Source organism: Mercenaria mercenaria, chromosome 9, assembly GCF_021730395.1.
Source record: "Mercenaria mercenaria strain notata chromosome 9, MADL_Memer_1, whole genome shotgun sequence".
Lineage (NCBI taxonomy): Eukaryota > Metazoa > Mollusca > Bivalvia > Venerida > Veneridae > Mercenaria > Mercenaria mercenaria.
In genome coordinates this window covers 56,094,187-56,114,545 of record NC_069369.1, presented here as the reverse complement: position 1 = coordinate 56,114,545, position 20,359 = coordinate 56,094,187, and the positions used below count along the sequence as shown (strand labels likewise).

Sequence of the window (20,359 nt, the reverse complement as noted above, 5' to 3'; positions counted from 1 at the left end):
GAAATAATAAGTTCCCAAGTGTGGTTTATCGTAGAATAACCCGTGTTTTGAGTTCTTATGCGTAAGTATATACCACGAAGGCCGTAGTGATATATTGTTTCGCATAAGAACGAAAAACTAGGGTTATTCTACGATAAATCACACTTGGGAATTTGTTATTTCGATTCTAACACGACATACTATTATGAACATTGTTAGAAAAAATGATAACTACTTTTTACGACCGTGCTATGCACCTGGATCGGATGACGTCATTGCACGCGAGTGGTTTATTGCGTAATAACCCGAGATAGATTTTGCTCTACATGTATGTAGGTTATTCGCTGGTCGTGTAAGAATATTTATTTAATTAAAGGTTGTGTTTATATTGTTAATGAGCTGTGATTAGAACGAACAAACACCTTTGATTTGATACATCTTTTGTTATTGCAAACATGCATTGATATTTTTTTGGCTAGATTACAAAGATCTACATGTAATATATTGAATAATTTAAAAAGTCTATAAAGCTCTAGCTGTATAGGAAGGAATCTTAGGCGAACAAGTAGTCGTAAAATCCTGATCTAAATTAAAATATTTTTCCGACTGTCATCATGCGTCCACTACCTTAATTCAGAACCTGGTGCTTTTGAAATTGTGATAAGCATTTGAACAAATATAAGGGTCGATCAGTTAATTAAATATCATAATATCAATTAATGTTAATGTTGTTCAATTTGCTGCTGAGAATAAAAACAATTATTTTATGTTTTTCGGTGGTTTATCAAAATATAACGGTGAATTATATCCTGATAAACTCACTGGCCACTCAGTGAAAATTATCAAATCTGACACCCGGATTAACGTCAAAAAGTTTACCGAGCGTACTGAAAGCCGGAAACAATATGACGATGACGTCGTTAAAATGACGTCATCTTTGCGATGCTTCCTGATAAAGTTTCCCGCAAATTTCGACATTTTATTGAAATAAACACAACAAAAGTAGAGTTTTAGACATAAAATAAATAGAAAAATTGTTGGTATCGATGTAATATCACGGTCATTTCACTCGTGAACACCAAAAGTTGTTATTTTCACTCGTGGCTGCGCCACTCGTAAAAATATCACTTTTGGTGCCCACTCGGTGAAATTATAACGTGATATTACACCGAAACCAACAATTATCCTCTATTAATTTACTTCTCAACAAATATGACAAGATATTTTAACTGGTAATATCATATATTTATCAACCACAAATTTGGTTAATCTCCATAATTATCTAACATCTATTTTTGCATTATTTTTTTGCATTTAAATTAGTATAAAATAGTTGTTTATTTTCAGATTGTATGTTTTTAAAAATAATACACAGTGAAATACAAAATTATGTGTTGAAATATTTGACAGTGATATAAATAACAGTACACGTGATGCTTTATAATTTGAAAAGAAAAACAATGAAAACAAACACACACGATTACAGTAGATTTTCATTGAGGAAACATGGATTAATTCATAATAACCTATTAATAAAATTGCGTATTGTTTTACAAAATGTCACGTTATACAAATTAAGTGTAGTTGTATCACCATTTGTTTTGTGTATTCGTTATAATTGTTTTGGGCTATATTGAAATATTTATTGGCTTTATTTTTAAAGCGACTCGTTCACACTTTTGAGGTGAAATTCACTGTGTACTGTGTGATTACTGTGAAAGATACCAGCAGTACAGACTTATTTATATATCATTTGTTCAAGTGTTTCTGATAATTTACCAAAGTTATTGTACAGAAGTAAGTAAACAGTTTGTAACGCCGAGAAATTAAAACTTCTGTTTACCTTTTTTACCTATTTCTAACACTTTTCTCACTCACTGTATCATTTTTACATATTCGTATATTCATTCTACGCACATTTGCTGGAAATGAGTATATGGACACATTATTTCTACCTAACTTGCAGCAAGTAGCTGTTAAGGCTTTTAAAGGCTTTAAGGGAACAGCTCCTATTTTAGAGAACCTCATATTCCTATATAGGTCATAGTATTACAGAGAAAAATAGAGAAAAGTGGAAACTTCACAGGTCGCTCAACACGACAAAAACGAAAATGTTGCAGGCTCGGTTTGATTGAGCCTGTTCGTGGACGGTAGTGGAAATGCATGCTACCGTCCACGCCCTCTAGCCCCGGGTTGAGCAGAAATAAACATTTACACAGTCTCTTATAATATTATGATTTCGAAAGCTATTTCATTTGCCATATATCGTTAATTATCGACTTCATATACCAACTGAATTGCAAAATGCATTCTAGATACATTGTCTATTTACATACATTTGCACCTTTACTTCTTCTGTTCAGTAAGTAGATATATTCTGAAGGAATTTGTTTCTGCAAGACGCTTTACAAACGTAATATGCTAACAAAAAATGTCATGAACATACCTGTTGCCGTATGAATTGCCATTAAAAACCAATAAGATAATCTTAGAAGGAGGCAGAATATACTTCCGCAGTACTTTTGGTACACTTGGCGTATTATCACGAAAATATGTTAAGTATTACCATGAAGAAACTATAATAATATGATAACAGTATAACTTCATTATATCTGCATAAAAATGTCGTAAGATGTGGTGTAAATACACAATGAAGCTAATGTGTTGAGTAGTAATCTCAATTATGCTACAACTAAGTTATAGTTTTGCCCTAAAAACTACTAAGTTAAACGACATTTATCAAAACGTCCGTATTGTTTTGTCTGTTTAAAACTTACAAAATGTATCACACGTGGCGACGTTCCTGAGCTGATTCGTCTTTATTTTGTTAGCATACTATCGTCTTTTCTTAGACTGTTCGAAAGAAATGTTATTTGTCAAGACAGAATAACAATCTGTTCAGCTATTTCTACTTCTATTTTCCTTCTCGAAATGCAATTTGTACTCTAACTTGTAATTCATGCTTGCTATTATATAGATGAATTATGAGTATCGACTTTATGTTACTATACACCTGTCGTAATTAAATCTTTTAAAAGAGACGCATTTTCGAATTCTAAGACATATCATCAAACGCATCGAAATTGGCCTTTAGGTTTTTGCAAATATATTTGAAAGGCAAATTTAGAAATTTGAGGTTACCGTTAGAATAGATTGTATCAGTAGGTGCTGAATTTTGCTGCACATTTCGAACTGCCACTATCCAGTTTCAGCTTGTTAAATATATGTATATCTTTGTTTGCGCAATTTGTCTTCATTATTGCCAAGATCGTATCAATTCTTACAGACACATTGTAATTTGCTAGTAAATTGAATGTATTTAGTCCATCTCCTAGTCTGTATTTTGCAGAATCCATGCATAAGATAAATTCTAGAAAATTATGTTATTTGCTATTCCATACATAATCGGCACAAAGTTAGTAAACTCAGATTCGAAATAAATTGACTTTGCACTGTATGGAACTGTTATGTAGTAAAACACAACCTGTGTGTGCAATGTTGTAGTTCTATAAAGTACACGAAAGTATCCATTGCATTTAAGGTTCATTTTAAGTACCAGTTGTTAAATACATACTTCTATTTAACAGATGTGTCACCATAACACCTTAAATCACTTAGTAACACCTAAAATAATCGAGTAACACATAAAACCACTAACTTTGAACTTCGAACCACGTAATTACATCTAAAACCACTAATATATTGGTTTCAGTTATGTCAAAGTTTGTAAAAAAATTGTTAGCACTTGCCATTAAGATTCCTAAAAGGAAACTATATCACTACAAGGACAAAATATCAATGTTACTTTTGATCAAATGATTTTATATTGTTCTAGGTATCGTATGTCAATCAGAAAACATATATATACGTGTTCTGGAATATATTGTGAGTTGTGGGTATTGATCAGTCTTTTGTAACTTTTAGTAAATCATTTAAAAAGTCTGATAATATAACAATTATTCAGCAATTAAGCCTACCTTTTTGCGGAGTTTTCGTAAAATTATCTTGTTACTTCCGGTCTGGTAACATCCGTATAACAATAACATGAGTTACCAAATGAATGATGTTGTTTATACAATATATGAGTTAGACGCTTGATACAGACATGCTATTAGTAAATGATGTCCATCACAAATGTTTCAACCATACAGATTAGTTGTAGAGTTGTACTGAATACGCATGCCTCACATGATTTATATTATATCTCACATACACCTGTGTGAGAAACACCTAGTGCGACAAACCATTTGACAAAATGTCATTTTAAGGTTTAAAGCTGTTTAATTTCTAATAATGGTATTACTAATTATTTCAGTTTAAAATTTAAGTACTTTCAAATCGAATATATAAATGAAAGTTAACGGTCCCTTCAAAGTGTTCATCTGGAGCAGTTATTATAATGCGGCTGATAAGGGGAGGGGCGAGGACAGATATCTACAACTTTATTGATTAATTTACTTTTACTGATAAGCAAATTAATGGCCTTGTAATTGTACTTGCGTTTTATTTAATAAAGCGTTTTCTTGTATTTGCTTTGCAAGTGATTTTTTTTATCACCATCGACCACTTCAAAGAAGAATAATTGTTCCAATTGCTTTTACGGTAAGCGCCATTACGTCGCACCATTGCAAATAATTAACTTCTCCAGGATTATGAATTGGCTTTATTAACTCACAATTAAGCTGTAGGTGGTATATAGGATTACGTGAAAGTTTTTGGACTTCATTTCCTGTGTTGACTTTAATGCCTTTTATAATACACTTAAATAAAATCTGAAAAGTAGATCCCTCGGAAGCATCGAGAACAAGGCAAACAGTGAAAATTGCAGACTCGGTTTGATTGAGTCTGTTTATGAGCAGTAATGGAAAATGCAACACTGCCCACGCCCCCTAGCACCGGCTTAAGCAGTATTCAATCTTCAAATCTAAATGAGTTGAAAGTCTTGCCGTCATAAAAGGGTCATACTTTTCTCAGCACAGTAGGAATTCGCATTATATTCTTCAATAAAATGTAAATCCTTAACTGAAAGGCAGCCGTCATGACTCGAAGAAAAGGTTATTAAACGTCATTAGAAAACATTTCACACTGACGTCTTGCAAGGTTTATTTCAAACAGTGGTAATTTCAAATCACTAGACATGTGGACGTAGCACTAATAGTCATAACATGAAATATTTGTACAGAGCAAAATAAAATAAATCAATTCTATGATGTTTCGCTAGCGGCATTGTTAGTTATAAACCAAATGATATGACGCATTTTTATCACATATCCGAGAAAGCCGCTGGACTTGGATATTCGACGTTCAAAAAGATAAGAGAAAAAGTCCAGATTTTTGTTGAGAATAATTCAACTTATTAATAAGATCTTTCCTTAGTATTATTGGTAGTCACAGTTCTACAAAGTGATAATTATATTTATTATTTTTCCTAAAAATACTAACGGATAACATTTGAAAGACATTCAAGAAAGAGTATAAAATTGTGTTAACCGTATCATCATACCCTTAATGCTGCAACATTCTTTAACTATTCTTCTACCTTTAATTTTGATATATGGGTCGGACGCTTAGTTATAAGTTCAAGTTGAACAGGTTTATATTTACTAGTAAACAGTGTCTTATCTATCTCTTTTAAAAACACTTGAAAGATGCTGTTAAAGCGCTGTCGCAATTGTCTTACAAATTGGAAAAAGTTAAATTGTCGCTAGTGATACATTTATAGTTCCCATAATTGTCTCTTGCAAATGAGATATTTTTTCTTTGATATTTAATTACATAACAAAAGTTATTCTAGACTGTAAAAAAAACTACCTTTGAGGTTTCTTGCTAATAGCTTTGAAAATCAGAGACATCAAGTGGGGTTTACCAGCTGTATTGCGTCCATAGATGTTGAATGTCGGTGTGCATTTCGCACTACGGTACTTCAGACCTTGTCCAAATTATCTTTAATTTATAGACATCATCCCTTGCAGACACATTGTAATTTGAAAGCAAACTGAAGGCTTTTATTGTGTTTCCATGTCTGAATTCTGGCACATCATTTGCAGCAAGCACTTCCCAGATACGACCTCAAATTATTTAAAGTTTAATAAAATATACTTTTAAATTACCATTCATCGAAAATCATGGTGAATTAATTAATTTAAAAAAAAAATGATTTATAACAAATATATCGACGTTTAATTAGATCATACTCAGGAAATAGACTTCTCTTATTTAGTAAGGAAACAATTTGTAGGCGATTCCCAGATCGGTACGATATACGAAATAGTTCATGCCATAAAATAAAAGATGGGTTTCTTTATATATAAGTGTTTCTATTTGTATAATTCACTAAATACAAACATCATGTATAATACTAGTAGAATTACCTGAATTTGTCATTGTAAATTTTGCTACACGTTATTAAAATGTTAACACAAGCCATGAATTGAAATTAAATATTCTCAAAAGGGAAAAAAGAGACTCGTTACAGCGGGTGATTTGATAAAAATGATTGATTCGTAATATTGATTAAATACCGGACACAATTACAATTAAAGAGACCTGCAATAGTTTTCATTAAGAGGAAGTAGAGACTGGACATTTTCTTTTTTTTCTTATATTCTAAAATTGGCCTCTGTTTACATGTTTAATCTTTAACAGTATAACAACTTACACAGTAAGCGTTTGAAATCATTTGAGGAAAATCGCCATGAGTTCATGTACAGCGACATGTACAAACATTGCAGCTTTATTAAAGTCTGTTATGTCGGCCAGACGATTAAAGGCTATATTGCATGCGTCAGTGAATTGTAAATACATTTTGTGCTATCTTTGCTGAGAAAGCATTGTCGTGTATTTGTAACCTTTCCAGATTGTTTATGACCTATTTATTCTATTTTGATTATCTCGCACCAAGGCACAGCTCACTTACCACTTTTTGGTCTGTTTTTTCAATTCTCAATTAACTTCACTGACTTTATTGACATCACAATAAAACTGTAGGTGGTATCCGGAATTACATTAAAGATTTTGGACTTAATTTTCTGTTCTTTATTTAAAGTATTGTATTATAAAAGTAACAAGTCATATTATGCGCTATATCTAACGGTCTTGTATGATGTTCGAAAATGTTCGAACTTGTCAAATCCAAAAGGTGTTTCTGTGTTTCTATTAGGAACATAATCTTGAATAAATGGAAAATTATTGAATTATTAAAGGAACCGGATTCAGCCTGAGAAAAAGATTATTGTTGTGAAATGCGTGTAATGTATGATATTGGCACATAACTTACTAATAGCAATTCCTAGGACAACAAATATAACTGAAATTAAGAAATAAGATTATTTGGTTATGACTATCATATTTCTTTCTTAGTTGTAAAGTATGTTAAAGTATGAGTTAATAATTCATTATTAAATCAAAAAAGGCAATTTTCGAAACACGACAAGTGTATGCTGCGTTAATGATTTACTTACCTTCATTGATATTTTACGTTATGAAGTTTTCTTAATTACATTGTATTGTGGAGAGTAAAATCAAACCAAAGAGATGTCTATGAAATCTTAAGTATATTGCGCTGTATTCTGTACAGTATTATTCATTTTATCGTTGCATAGCTGGTGACAAATCGTAATGTCTGATGCTGCTTTGTAAAACCAGATATCAGATGCCAAAATGTCATTTTTGTTTTTGCTGAAGTCAGTAACATTGATCAATAATGTATTCCTGAATGTCAAAATGTCAGACATATAAATTTACAGTTGGAAAAAGTGCCCGCACACTTCATTAAAAAATGTAGACACAAAAATATAAATAATCACATTATAAAGTCCCTTATACAAGACACATTAACGGTATCATCAACCAAGAAATTATGTAACAGATCCTCATCAGTGAAATAAAATCACATTTTGGTATAACTTTATAAATTAATATTGAATCTTGATACACAACATGTATAGCTGTTGGGGTTTGTATGTAACAGCCACCTATTTATGATTATTATTAGTAAAAGGTACCGTTTTACGATTACATGTGTTATAAGGATAAGCTTTTCATTGACTTAAACATATGTCATCTCAACTAAAATGTGAAACGATATAAATCCGGATTGTAATGTTTGTATAAATATTTCTCTGGTTATTACCCGATTAAACCATCAGCCGTATTCTATACAGATTCTTAATGTCAATATTTCTTTCTTATATTTTCATGACGAAAAAATCATACTAATTTATGCACTTAATTTGTTCAATTCCAAGATGTTTAAATAGGAAACGCTTGTCAGTGCAAACAAATCCCTGATAAATGGAATCTTTAAAAATTGATTTGATCTGTTATTCATTTTGTAATATATTTATATAATATAATGTAATTTCGTATTTTATCTATTTCCTGGACCCCCACCATTATTTCAAATGCTATTTTGCATTTCATACACTGTTAAGTTCATTATTAGCACCTGCAGCATCTGTACAGTTTATTCATTCAAAACTATTTTTATTACGAATGAGAGAGAAATGATCCTCCATAAAGCCACTGTTATTTAAGAAATAATAAGTTCCCAAGTGTGGTTTATCGTAGAAAAACCCGTGTTTTGAGTTCTTATGCGTAAGAATATATCACGAAGGCCGTAGGCCCGAGCGATATATTGTTTCGCATAAGAACGAAAAACTAGGGTTATTCTACGACAAATCACACTTGGAAAATTGTTATTTCGATTCTAACACGCATACTAGTATCAACAGTGTTAGAAAAAATGATAACTACTTTTTACGACCGTGCTATGCACCTGGATCGGATGACGTCATTGCACGCGAGTGGTTTATTGCGGAATAACCCGAGATAGATTTTGCTCTACATGTATATAGGTTAATCGCTGGTCTTGTAAGAATATTTATTTAATTAAAGGTTGTGTTTATATTGTTAATGAGCTGTGACTAGAACGAACAAACACCTTTGATTGGATACATCTTTTGTTATTGGAAACATGCATTGATATGTTTTTGGCTAGATTACAAAGATCTACATGTAATATATTGAATAATTTAAAATGTCTATAAAGCTCTAGCTGTATAGGAAGGAATCTTAAGCGAACAAGTAGTCGTAAAATCCTGATCTAAATTAAAATATTTTTCCGACTGTCATCATGCGTCCACTACCTTAATTCAGAACCTGGTGCTTTTGAAATTGTGATAAGCATTTGAACAAATATAAGGGTCGATAAGGTAATTAAATATTATAATATCAATTAATGTTAATGTTGTTCAATTTGCGGCTGAGAATAAAAACAATAATTTACTTCTCAACAAATATGACAAGATATTTTAACTGGTAATATCATATATTTATCAACCACAAATTTGATTTATCTCCATAATTATCTAACATCTATTTTTGCATTATTTTTGCATAAGTATAAAATAGTTGTTTATTTTCAGATTGTATGTTTTAAAATAATACACAGTGAAATACAAAATTATGTGTTGAAATATTTGACAGTGATATAAATAACAGTACACGTGATGCTTTATAATTTGAAAAGAAAAACAATGAAAACAAACACACACGATTACAGTAGATTTTCATTGAGGAAACATGGATTAATTCATAATAACATATTAATACAATTGCGTATTATTTTACAAAATGTCACGTTATACAAATTAAGTGTAATTGTATCACCATTTGTTTTGTATATTCGTTATAATTAAATATTTATTAGCTTTATTTTTAAAGCGACTCGTTCACACTTTTGAGGTGAACTTCACTGTGTACTGTGTGACTACAGTGAAAGATACCATCAGTACACAGTAAACAGTTTGTAACGCCGAGAAAATAAAACTTCTGTTTACCTTTTTTACCTATTTCTAACACTTTTCTCACTCACTGTATCATTTTTACATATTCGTATATTCATTCTACGCAAATTTGCTGGAAATGAATATATGGACACATTTCTACCCAACTTGCAGCAAGTAGCTGTAAAGGCTTTTAGAGGCTTTAAGGGAACAGCTCCTATTCTAGAGAACCTCATATTCCTATATAGGTCATAGTATTACAGAGAAGTCTCTTATAATATTACGATTTCGAAAGCTATTTCATTTGCCATATATCGTTAATTATCGACTTCATATACTGAACTGCAAAATGCATTCTAGATACATTGTCTGTTTACATACATTTGCACCTTCCTTCTTCTGTTCAGTAAGTAGATATATTCTGAAGGAATTTGTTTCTGCAAGACGCTTTACAAACGTAATATGCTAACAAAATAGCATTAACATACCTGTCGTCGTTTGAATTGCCATTAAAAACCATTATGATAATCTTAGAAGGAGGTAGAATATACTTCCGCAGTACTTCTGGTACACTTGGCGTATTATCACGAAAATATGTTAAGTATTACCATGAAGAAACTATAATAATATGATAACAGTATAACTTCATTATATCTGTATAAAAATGTCGTAAGATGTGGTGTAAATACACAATGAAGCTAATGTGTTGAGTAGTAAGCTCAATTATGCTACAACAAAGTTTGCTTATTGTTTTGCCCTAAAAACTGCAAACGACATTTATAAAAACGTCTGTATTGTTTTGTCTGTTTCAAACTTGCAAAATGTATCACACGTGGCGACGTTTCAAAGCTGATTCGTCTTCATTTTGTTAGCATACCATCGTGTTTTCTTAGACATTTCGTAAGAAATGTTATTTGTCAAGAAGAATAATAATCTGTTCATCTATTTCTACTTCTATGTTCCTTCTCGAAATGCAATTTGTACTCTAACTTGTATTTCATGATTGCTATTATATAGATGAATTATGAGTATCGACTATTTGTTACTATACACCTGTCGTAATTAAATATTTTAAAAGAGACGCGTTTTCGCCTTCTATGACATATCATCAAACATATCGAAATTGGCCTTTAGGTTTTTGCAAATATATTTGAAAGGCAATTTCAGAAATTTGAGAAGGTTACCGTTAGTATAGACTGTTTCAGTAGGTGCTGAACTTTGCTGCACATTTCGAATTGCCACTATCCAGTTTCAGCTTGTTAAATATATGTATATCTTTGTATGCGCAATTTGTCTTGATTATAGACAAGATCATATCAATTCTTACAGATACATTGTAATTTGCTAGTAAATTGAAGGTATTTAGTCCATTCCCTAGTCTGTATTCAGACTGTCTGTATTTTGCAGAATTCATGCATAAGATAAGGTCTACAATGTTATTTGCTATTCCAGACATAATCGGCACAAAGTTAGTAAATAAACAAATGAGGAAAATATTAAGTGCAGCCGTACTGTTTGGCTTTGATCTGTTTACAAAAATGATAACCGCACGAGTAAACTTGGATTCGAATTGACTTTGCACTGTATTAAACTGTTATGTAGTAAAACACAACCTGTGTGTGCAATACTCTAGTTCTATAAAGTATATGAGAGTATCCATTGCATTTAAGGTTCATTTTAAGTACCAGTTGTTAAATACATACTTCCATTTAACAGAAATATCTAGTAACACATAAAACCATTAATATATCATATATATTTCAGTTATGTCAAAGTTTGGTAAAAAAAATGTTAGCACTGCCGTTAAGAACCAGAAAAGGAAACTATATCACTACAAGGATAAAATATCAATGTTACTTTTGATCAAATGATTTTATACTGTTCTAGGTATCGTATGTCAATCACAAACAATTGATCAATTGATTTTATATTGTTCTAGGTATCGTATGTCAATCATAAAACATATAAATGTACGTGTTCTGGATTATATTGTGATATTGTGTTGTGGTTATTGATCAATCGTTTTTAACTTTTAGTAAATCATCTAAAAAGTCTTATAATATAATAATTATTCAGCAATTAAGACAACATTTTGTGGAGTTATCGTGAAATCATCTTATTACTTCCGGTCTGGTAACATCCATATAACAATAACATGAGTTACCCAATGAATTATGTTGTTTATTCAATGGATGAGTTAGACGCTTGATACAGACATGCTATTAGTAAATGATGCCCATCACAAATGTTTCAACCATACATATTAGTTGTAGTGAATCCGGATGCCTCACATGATTTATATAACATCTCGCATACACCTGTGTGAGAAACATCTAGTGCGACAAACCATTTTACAAAATGTCGTTTTAAGGTTTAAAGCTGTTTAATTTCTAATAATGGTAATTATTTCAGTTTAAAATTTAAGTACTTTCCGGTAGAATATATATAGAATATAGAAAGTTAAGGATCCCTTAAAAGTGTTCATCTAGGACAGTTATAATAATGCAGCTGGGGTAAGGGGAGGGGCGAGGGCAGATATCTACAACTTTATTGATTGATTTACTTTTACTGATAAGCAAATTAATGGCCTTGTTATTATACCTGCGTTTTTTTTATTAAAGCATTTTCTTGTATTTGCTTTGTATGTGATTTTTTATCACCATCAGCCACTTCAAAGAAGAATGTTCCAATTGCTTTTACGGTAAGCGCCATTACGTCGCACTATTGCAAATAATTAACTTCTCCAGGATTATGAATTGGCTTTATTAACTCACAATTAAGCTGTATGTGGTATGTGGTATATAGGATTACGTGAAAGTTTTTGGACTTAATTTCCTGCGTTGACTTTAATGTCTTTTATAATACACTTAAATGCCGTCAAAAAGGAGTCATACTTTTCTCAGCACAGTAGGAATTTGCAGTATATTCTTGAATAAAATGGAGATAATTAACTTAAAGGCAGCCGTCGTGAATCGACGAAAAGGTTATTGAACCTCATTAGAAAACATTTCACACTGACGTCTTGCAAGGGTTATTTCAAACAGTGGTATTTTCAAATCAATAGACATGTGGACGTAGCACTAACTGTCATAAAATGCAATATTTGTGCAGAGGAAAATAAAATAAAATAATTCTATGATGTTTCGCTTGCAGCATTGTTAGTTATAGACCAAATGATATGACGCATTTTATCACATATTCGGGGAAGCCGCTGGACCTGGATATTCGACGTTCGAAAAGAGAAGAGAAAACGACCAGTTTTTTGTTAAGAATAATTTTTATCAATAAGATCTTTCCTCAATATTAAATTTGGTAGTCACCGTTCTACAAAGTGATAATTAGATATATTAATTTTCCTAAAAATACTAACAGAAAACATTTGAAAGACATTCAAGAAAGAGTATAAAATTGTGTTAACCGCATCATCATTCCCTTAATGCAGCAACATTCTTTAGCTATTGTTCTAAAGAATATTTTCAGCAAAAATAGTTTATCATTGTAGCGACGAAACAGAGTAACCTTTTATGGTGCAGCGCTATGCAGATATTTTAACATGTGCTGATTATATAAAAAGTATGACAATTAAATAATTGCATATAGTTACTACTCGGGTCTAGTACACTTTCACTACCATGTATGTAGTGCAGTGATAAGCTATTGATAAGACAAACATGTTTTTAAGGAGGTAGGTTACCTTAATAGTTGAATGTGCGCATGTTCAACCGGAAGCAAACGTGACGATTTACGATGACGTTTACGACAAACTAAATGTGTTTGTATATCCATTCTTCTGAAAGAAAAATCATGAACCTGCCTCCGATCTGATGCTTAATGGTTTAATAATGCAGAAATAATGAATATATTGCCGCAGAAACGCTTCAAAACATTGTTGACTTAAAATGACGTCACTGACGTTATGACGTTACGTGTCAGTTACCGCGCAAAATTAATAGCTTTTATTTTGAAAGTACGTAATTCTGTGCATTTTCTTTAGTTGAACTATTTTTAAACAGCCATTATTTGCTGAAATATTTTTTATGAGTCTTTCGCTCTGAATAATGATCAATATTTTGCTTCTTTTATGTAGTTATATTGAAAAGTTATGCGGAATGTAAGAAAATGGATGATGGTAACTGATGTTATTGGGAATATAGTTGGGTGAAAGGTTATTTATTACGGCCATTTTCAAATAAAAATTGGGCAGTTTGATTTGTAATACCTATTTTCCAGTTTCCGTTGATAATTTGTTACTTATGTACTAAAACTAAGCTCTAAATTGTTCAAATTTCAGTAGAAAATTGTGGTTTCTTGAATTAAATTGATGTTACCATGGAAACGAAGCCCGTGACCTCTATACCTAAATGTAAAATACAAAAGCGTTGACACTGGTCTAGATAAGGAACACAGCTTCGGCTTTTTATTTGCATTTCAACAATATTTATGAGAATAATAGCAGCATGCAGAACGATTTTTCCATTAAAATGTCAGACGAGGGGTACTGCTGTAAGTATTTTAAGCTGTGAAATTTGTTTAAATAAATGCAAATAACACGAAAATATTACTTAGATACTTCGAAATAAGATGTTTTAAAGGTACATTAACATGAAGGATAATTTTATTAAATATTCTTTAATAAGTTATTACGATAAAAAGCAAGTTATAAGCTATTTTAAACATCTCTGTTGCCTGGTTACTTTAAATTTTAAGAAAAATAGGGTACCATGTAAAGTGCTTGATATTTTGCTAATTATATTACCCAAATATTCCACGTTGGTCATTAACAGAATGGAATAGAAGCCTTGGAAAAAACGATTTTCATACATAATGATAGTTGTTTAAAAATGAGAGAAAATGCGTTACCATGGAAACAAGAGCCCGGCGATATATACATTTTAGGCTTATATTAGAAAGCTAACGCGCATACTAGTAAAATTATCAATTATGCAGATTCTACGGATAACAATGAAATCAAAATGCACTGAAAAGTGTTAAATATCCGTATTTTCCTTCTTCTTTCAATATAAAATACCATTAGAGGGTCATGTCTTTCAGACCTGGATAAAAATTGTACTTGAAGGGACAGAAGTAAACGGAATTGAGATTGTAGCAGTTAAACGTTAAATTACACGAAATACAAATAATTGCTGCGGTTCAATTAAATCGAATTTACCCTTGTAACAAGGTAACCTACCTCCTTAAACAGACATTTTACTTGTCTTAGCCTGTCATGTCATAATTGTCATTTAACATTGAAACGACTAAAATCTAGGTAGAATACTAGTTATATATTCTCAGAGTCATCGGTAGAAGTGGCTAAAATAGTGGATGCTATCAATAAAATTGTTCAAATCACATACCATATCTTAGCATTGGAAGTATGTAGAAACAGAAAAAATATAATTAGTCAAAAACTATTATGAATAAAACTGAATATCTATTGGAATACCTTGATCTTTTAACACGAGGCAAGTCATTTAAATCGACGGTGTCGATCGAAATTCTCGAAAAATAAAAAAGTAGTTTTCAGGAGAGGCAAAAAACTAATTTTCAGTGTTTCCCGCCTTTTCCAAATCAAACATAAAATACCGAATAATATTTTTTTTTCTGAAAAAAGTAAACAACACAGAACATCCATACTTACAATGCTGATTGGTATTTGGATGTGCTACATGCTTGACTGGAAAGACCCTTGTACATGTACCTTAAGAAAATGCTGAAATTTACTATTCGGCTTTTTTCCAGTCAGCGAATTCATTCGGCATTTTCAATCTGTCTCATTATTCGGTATTTTATTTCTTTATGTTTCACCCCTTTCCCATTGGCTAATTGACCCCAGATTTGGAGAGCGTGTGCGCGGGAAAATGCTGAACATTATTCGGCAAAGAAAAAAATAGGCATTTTCGTTTTTCGGGATTTTCGATCGACACCGTCGAAATGGTTCTTTGTTTTTATGTGCACTTCTTGCTCTTTTTTCAGAATAAAGATATGACTAGAGACAAAGGCATTATTCCTTTAGATTCCAAATCACAATATATTGTCTTCGAGAGCGCTATGTGTTGCTGATCACCAGGGTGTGGACTGTAATACATGTTTGCAAGACATAGTAAATAATTTTAAGGGTGTTATATTCTTTCTTAGGTGTAATGTGTTTAAGAGGCATTACAAAGGGAGATATTTTTTTTTTGGTTAAAAGTGAAGATGTTGTTGATGTACTAATTGAATCAAAATTTAGATAATTGGTAAGTAAGTGATTTTGTTGTTCTACATCAGTTACATGCACAGCGGTCGACCATGTAAATAGATATCACTATGGTGAGTGTTACAAGTAATTAAAGATATGGTCTCACCCTTGGCATTACTACGAAAAGCTATAATGTTGTTAAATGTTTGGATATCAGCCAGTTTTTTCATATATGATGGTAAAACACTCATATTCAACTTCAGTAATGCCTGGAAGTTAACCTTACTGCTTATAAGTGTTTTCTAAAATGCTAAGTGGTAGTACCACTACGGGAATATTACATAATGAGTGCTTTATTATTTTAGTAGCATAAATCTGTCATTAAATACATTTCATGGGCAAAATATGACTAAGTTTATGGTGAGCAGGTGAGCGATGCATGAATATCTTTACCTTCTTGTTTCCTTTAGTAATGAATTAAGTCATATATTTTGAGAGAAAAAATATAAAATCCAAAGCTTAAAACTTTTTCGTGGATCAGTAAGTACGAAAAATATTTCTATATCTTTCATTCATATTCTTAATTATATATTGTCTGTACACAGCGTTTGTCTTTATCATATATTTAAAGAGCATCACAATAAAATGTGGAAAATGATATTTTCGGAATTAAAATATGAGTACAATTTCACAAAATGCTAAAACGTTTACAAACTCAAATGGAGGAGTAAAGGCCTATTGTCCATAAGGCAAAAACATAAGCAACTCATATAGATACTCTATCTTGTTATACATACTTTTCATTAACCTGAAAATACAGTGTCAATATTTTTGAGATATGTATTGAAATATGTTATCTTCTCGTCTTATTTTAAGGTGTCTATGTACATAGCATTATATCAATACTCTGCATGCATTTATTTCCAACAATTCACTTTCTAGTGAACTTTTATGTAAAAAAGAGTTTTCATCAAGTTTTGATGCATCATTTTGCATATATGTTTTGGGATTAGAATAAAACCATCTGAAGCTTTAACAAGGAAGAGATATGTGTATAACTTTTTTAAATAACTGCTTTAAGAATATATGTAATGTATTTTAAAATTGCAGTCAGTTGATAACGTTTGCTTAAATGCTTTACTATTTACATGAGGAACAAGGGCCTCATTTACAATGCCATTTGTAATAATAGAGGTCTTCCTGATTTGTGATGCTCTTAGGCCTTTAAATATAGTATTGTTTTATACAGATAAAAACAGAATAAGTTCTATAAAATTAATCAAACACTTTATACCAATCACCAAATGCCACATAAACAAAATCACATGATGAGTGTTTTCATTAACCGTAGGTTCAGGTGTACACCGCAAATTGGTAACACATTTATTGCAATGATAGGACATAAATACAAGGCATTGCAGCGAGAAATTGTTAAAATGAGTTAAATCGGTTGTAATGATCGGGGCAGCAATATTACGTTTTCGTAAGGACTATTTGAGCGCCGCTGCGTAAAATCCTTAGTTACAAAATGTAGGGCTTCGACTAGGAGGAATCCTGGTCAGTGCACATCGATACTGTACGTTCTCTTCAGTTATCAATTTCAACATTTTTTTATCTGATAAGACAACAGTTTGGATTCAGATCAGACTGCACTGATATGCAGGCTCACTTAGATACGTTTTGGTCGCAGAGCCCTAACTTTTGTTCTCGCACAGCGGCCTCACTTATAAAAGTCATCACAAATAAGGTAAAATTTTTATTTTGAAGAAAGCTGGGAGAGTTTCAACCAAATAACACGTTTTTCTCTCAAATTGCCGATATAAACAGCAAAACGTAATGAAAGACATGGATAAAGTCGCGTTGATGCAGATGTTTTTACAAATATATCGATTTTAACCGAAATATATTCACTTTATACCAAACTGTGTGTACATGAAGGTAAACAAAAGCTAACTCAAACTATAAACAAGTGGTTTTACGACCAGAAGGGATAATGCTACAGTTTGTTGAAATATATTTCATGCTTTTTTTAATGATAGGCATTCATTATACATTCATTCATCATTCCATCGACTCGCCTTTACAGCATATAACTGACCAATATATTACCTCCTAGTCTAGAGGTAGTTAATGCTAAGTAGACAAGCTGCCGACTGCTACAAAAGGAAGGTATGGGATCGAGCCCACCCGGGGATTCAACCGCACATTCTCATTTGATACCTAACTGGGGTTTAAGTGAGCAAAACATCTTTTTTTTTTATCTTGCTTTAATAGATTAGAAAAATAATTTCAGCGCTTATAATGTGACAGGTACATCTAAATGAAGACATTCTCTCTACTCAAAGGTTTATTTAGTGCGTGATGTATCGTTCGTAAGGACAGCCATATCACCTGTAGTGTTGGCACTTGTGTTGCGACATAATGCCAAATACATACCACAAACGTTTCTGCGAGAATAATGCGACTGCCTGAGTTATAAATAAATCAAAATCTTCAAAGCATATAATTACATTCATAGGTGGGATCAGATTTGATTTATTTTCGCTCAAATCACTATGTTTGTAGGAAAGTGGTTTCCCTAGGAATACTAATCATTCTATTCTTACTGGCATTTAGATACTCTGAGAGAAAGAGAAAGAATTTTATCTTATTCTGGAGCTAGTTTGTGCCAAATACTTCGGAAAAGTCTGTGAACATACTTTTGATAGTTACTGCTCTAGCTCCTGCTGCTACTGTAACGAACGATCAATTGTATGTTTTCCTGGAAGATTATCTGACAGATAGCTAGTTTATTTGTGTACACTTATGCTTTTGTTTCCAGAGGATACACAAACTGGAAACTAATTAGTTCCTCTTCTGGAAGGTGCTGGATATTATTATATTATACTGATGAGAAAAAAATAATCATTTTGTGGTATACATGTATTTATACAGTGAAATATTTATATAGTATATGTATATTGTGATTCTTTTAAAATTGCGAAAACGTGAAGAGAAATATTAGGATCGATTATTGATTTTGCTATGATAATAATATAGGCTTGCCTTTAACTGCGTTTATTGTTTAAAGCAGCAATCAATTCTTACAATTTTCGCGAGTTTGTAACGCAAGCATCATATGCATTAATTTTGCCGCGAGCATGATATATCTTCGCCAGTATTTCTATAATGTTTTGAATACTTGTGAATAAGTATATAATAATATTGTTTTGTTTATTTTCAGAGTGGATCTATTTGAAGAGTACATGGTGAAATACACATTATTTTTTTTTAAATATTGGACAGTGATATAAATAACAGAACAAGTGATAATATCTTTGAAAATAAAAACAAACAAACATAAAGTGGATATCACTGAGGAAACCTGCATTTAGGTAAGAATTACATTTTTTTTGGAATAAGCTTAACATACTAAACATACTATCTGCGGAATAAAGTGGGTTATCAACTTCAACTTCAACTTTATACTGCCATAAAATCAACACTGATTACACTTGGCAGGCGCTTGTTAGGAGCAGTTATTAGTTTAAAAGATATGTTATGTGCATGGGGGTTAAAAGTATATATAGCATATACATATATTGCAAAGATAAAAGATCTACAAATCTAAGGTTAAAAACAGTATACATCGGTCTACAGAGAGCATGAGTCAAGTCTACCAACAAAAATTGGTAGGCTCGAGCTTGACTGGACATATATTGGAAGACTGTTCCATAGTCTGATGGTCCTTGGGAAGAAGGATGTAGCATGGTAGTTGGTCTTAGAATGTGGGATTAGATAATTCAGATTTCTAGTAGGGAGGCGGTGATGGTTATCCGCTACTACAAGGTTGGGTCTTATTTTATAGAGCATGATCAGGGAAGCATGGTTTCTACGTTGTTCTAGTGTTTTCTATTTGAGGGTATTGGTGTAACTGTAGTCATTTTTTACATAACGGGCAGCTGACCTTTGGACCATTTCTACTTTATTTATTCACTATTTCTGCCAAGGACACCATACTGTAGAACAGTACTCTACCTGGGGGCGGACGTATGTTTTATAAGCAGTTTCTTTGACCTGTGTGTTATTGGTTTTGACATTTCTTTTAACGAAGCGGGGGTATTATTGGCCTTGGAGGTGATATTGTTATGAATGTGTCATATGTATTTAGGTTTTTAGTTATATATTTTCTGCAGAATGTTTGATTAATAGATTTAGGGAAGATGTCATTACTTTGGTGAGATCAGTCTGGTGTCAAAGCATGATACGTATCGGTTGTATTCTCCGTGTTCAAGCGTTATGCATTTGAAGGCACTGTTTGCTGCAGCTATAAATCGACAATACCAAAAGATGGAGTCTTGCTTTACAAGCGAGCTATGTTTAGCTAACATACAATTTAATCTAATATGCAACGTTAAGTAGTATACCATTAATC

The 20,359-nt window shown here is 31.9% G+C and overlaps 1 protein-coding gene across 8 annotated transcripts in view; it reads left to right on the top strand.

The window, feature by feature from the left end:
- Nucleotides 1–20,359, top strand: part of LOC123547145 (5-hydroxytryptamine receptor 4-like) — a 325,172-nt gene that overhangs the window by 105,221 nt on the left and 199,592 nt on the right. For 4 of the 8 annotated variants that reach the window (XM_045334014.2, XM_045334002.2, XM_053551446.1 and 1 more), the window contains exons 1-2: nucleotides 18,487–18,808; nucleotides 19,169–19,319. The gene's annotated coding sequence lies outside the window, so the exon portion shown is untranslated. Of the gene's footprint in view, nucleotides 1–18,486; nucleotides 18,809–18,842; nucleotides 18,860–19,168; nucleotides 19,320–20,359 lie in introns of those variants that run through there. The other 4 variants (XM_045334007.2, XM_045334006.2, XM_045334003.2 and 1 more) reach the window with 2 other exon arrangements.